We start from the raw sequence: 3,603 nt of genomic DNA, 5'->3' as shown, positions 1-3,603 counted from the left end.
CAGTCATAAAATAGCTCAGTGTTTTTCTTTTTTCTTTTTTTTGAGAGATTTTCACTGTAGGGCACATGTGCTCGCCAGACAGACAGAGACATAGAGACAGAAAGCGAGAAATCACCCCCCAGGGGAGATGGTCACGCCGCAATCCCTTCTCCTCCATTCTCCTCTCGGGATCTTGGGCCCGCACGCACACGCGCCCGGCGTGAGTTTTAAGCCACCGGGTCCGGGACACGAACCACGGTCGACTACATGGGAGTCCAGTGACACAGCCATTACGCTAACTGCTGGTTCCCTGTTTCTTGTTTTTATCAAGGACTGCAGGTCGTTTGCACCTGTTTCTTCTAGGACTTGTAATCAGGTGTGACCCACTCACACTGCAAAACACTCGGGACTTCTGAGTTCAGCTGTCTGCCTTAGTGCTCATCCACTCTACTTTCCACTTGCCTCTTGGACCCCATAGTCCCTTACCTTCTTCCATTGGGCCCCTAATCCCTTGACTTGAGTCATCAGCCTGGCTCTCATCTTGCATTTGCCTGCTGGTCCCTATGTAGCTTTGAGTGGGAGGTGTTCCTGTTCTCCTCCTACTCTACCTTTATATCAGGTCTGCACTGCCTGCCTCCCCCAGGGTGTGTTTCCACTAGGTGAGAGGCATCAGGTAATTTGAATGCAGCAGCAAAACAGAAAGGTGTATGTTAAAAATGAGAGGTGGATTCTGCTTCTTTTAGAAAGCCAGAGAGTACAGGGTGATGAACTTTTGTGCAAACAAAACATTTAACTTCTCTCACTCTGACTTATATTCATATTTGTTATGTTTTAGGAAGGCGTGGCTCTTTTTAAAAGAATCGCTATTTCACAACAATTTCAAATTACAGACCTGCTGTGAAACTCCTGACAACCCCTGACAAAAGAGAGGTAATGGAACATAATGGAAACGTCTAAAGAGCTAGGATTTTTTCAGCTGGAAGGACAAAGGTTGATGACTCAACTGTCTGTTGTTATATAACCAAGTAGGCAATCTGGGGAGGGCGTGCCAAGGGGCGAGTGGGCCGACAGTCTCATCTCAAACTGGACTTACCTTCTCGAGAACAGAATGCCAAAACTACAAGGTGACATCGAGAGTGCAACTCTTCTACTAAGGACAGTGAGGTCCAGAGAAACTAAGAGACCTTGCCTAAGAGTATCCAGTTACTGGGTAAAAAGAAGGCTAGAACTCAAGTGTCAACTCTTAGACCTTTTGACTTCTCATAAGTCTGAACTAGAGCTGTCATTGCCTATAGTGCATTTTCTTTCTTTCTTTGTTTCTTCATTTCATTTTTTAAAAATCTACTTTGTTATTATTGTGCTTCTTATTGTGTTTTTTATATTTAGTCACTTTATCATTATAGTATACAAAATGAGTTTTCTCAGCATGAATATACTGTATGTTAGTCCAGTTGAAGTTATTACCATACACATTATCATCCATTTTCCATTTTTGTGTCCTTGAAATATTTTGCTTCTTTCTTTCTCCTTTTGATTCCCTTCCTCTCACCTTCCCCCATCTCCCACCTGCCTCCCACACTGCCTCTTGTATCCACAGTTGATCTCCATGTTTTTATACCTTCCAATATCTCAGTTTCTGCCAACAATGCTGGTGAGACTGTAGATTAATACAGTCATATGGAGAACAATATGGAGGTCCCTCAAAGACCTACAGATAGAACCACTATATGATGTAGCAATCCCACTTCTGGATATCTACCTACAAATGCACTCAGTTAGAAAAACACTTGTACATCCATATTTACTGTGGAATTACTCACAATTGCTAAGACATGGAACCAACCCAAATGCCTGCGAACAGATGAATAGATTTTAAAAGTGTGGCAAAAATAAGAAAAAATTAAAAATAAAAAACAGTGTGGCACACAGACACTATGAAATAGTACTCAATCATATAAAACAAGGAGACTGTAGCAGTTGATAGAAAGTGGATGAATATAGAAGGTTTACTGCTAAGTAAAGCAAGTCAGGGTATGAAAGAGAGGCATTGTATGTCCCCGCTTAATATATACAGAATGTCTGCATTCTATGGCATTTTTGTTTGCTTGTTTTGGAACAGATCCTGGGTCTCCTTGCATCTGTTTGTATTGCATTGGAAGCTGGGAATCCTTTCCAATTGGTGGGGAGGTTTCCATTTCCCAGCTTTACTGAAGTATAATTGACATAAAAATTGTATATATTTAAAGTGCAAATCTTTATATTTTATGTACTTATACACTATTAAATGACCACCACAATCAAATTAATTAATATACCCATCACCTTACATAGTTACCACTTTCTCCTTCCTCCTTCCCTCCTTCTTGTCTTTCTTTTTTTTTTTTTTCTTTCTTTCATGTGTGGGTTGAGGACACTTATAATCTAGTCTCTCAAATTCCAAATGTATAATACAATATTGTTAACTATAGTCACATTTTTCTTTCTCACTCTTGCTCATATTCATATTTGTCATGTTTCAGGAAGGTGTGCTCTTAAAAAAAATAACTATTCTGGGGCCAGCAGGTGGTGTAGTGGTTAAGGCACTGGACTACCACATGGCCGACCACAGTTCAAGTCCTGGACTAGGGACGTGAAAATCATGCCAAAGCTTTGTGCAGTGGCAGTATCATAGCCAATGAGGTTTATCTGAGGTACGATTATTGCTAATTGAAAATCATGCTGAGCATGTGCATGTGTGTGTACCACAAGAAACTTCAAGATAAGAATGGAGGAGTAGGAATTGTGGTGTGGCTATCCTCCCTGGGGGTGGGGTGGTGGTGGTGGTTGTGATTTCTCACTTTCTCTCTTTCTGTCTCTCTGGCAAGTGCATACACCCTAGAGCAAAAATCTCTCTTAAAAAAAAGAAATCACTATTCTACAATGATTCACATTGGTTTGTCACAACTTATTAATCTTGCATAATTTAAACGTGGTACCTTTTAAGCAACATCTCCCCATTTTTTCCCACTTCCCAGTCACTAGCAACTACTAAACTTTCTGCTTTTGTGACTTTTACATTTTTAGATTCCATATATAAAAGTGAGATCATGCAGTATTTGTCTTTCTGAACCTGGTTTATTTTACTGAGCATAATGTGATTCCAGCCTTCTGTGTTGTTGATACTGGGTGAGAAGATAAATTCTTCCTCCCTCCTGGGTGGCAGTGCTTCCTGGCCTGTGGGTGAGCTGACACCAAGTGTGAACTTGGACATGACTATGTTCCCATGACTCTCATGTGGCTCCCTGAGATCCAGGACCTCACCACTCTCCCCATCCCCTTAGTCTTCTATTGGCAGTGTCTTCCCTTTCTGAAGTCCTCTGCCCACCCTAACTAAGCAGCCAGGTTTAAAACCATCTCAAATAATGATTCATTCTAGAGATGTTAGTGACAAATAATAGCTTTATTTTTTTGCTAAGGTATTTTGGATTTAAGCAGTGAGATTTCAAGGTTGACAAAACTTTGACTAGTTCTCAACCATAGATGCACCATAGATGTACAGCACATTAGAATTACTTAGAAAATGTTTACAAACTACTGGACCTGGGGTCCCCACCACAGATATTCTAATTAAATTGGTTTTGGGAG

General features: G+C 40.8%; 1 pseudogene; it reads left to right on the top strand.

Annotated features, from left to right (window-relative positions):
* Positions 1-2,624: 2,624 nt before the first annotated feature.
* Positions 2,625-2,742, top strand: LOC114006363 (uncharacterized; annotated as a pseudogene).
* Positions 2,743-3,603: the final 861 nt, after the last annotated feature.

This window comes from Tupaia chinensis, unplaced genomic scaffold (genome assembly GCF_000334495.1).
Source record: "Tupaia chinensis unplaced genomic scaffold, TupChi_1.0 Scaffold147282_1, whole genome shotgun sequence".
Lineage (NCBI taxonomy): Eukaryota > Metazoa > Chordata > Mammalia > Scandentia > Tupaiidae > Tupaia > Tupaia belangeri.
This window is presented reverse-complemented; position numbering and strand designations above follow the sequence as displayed.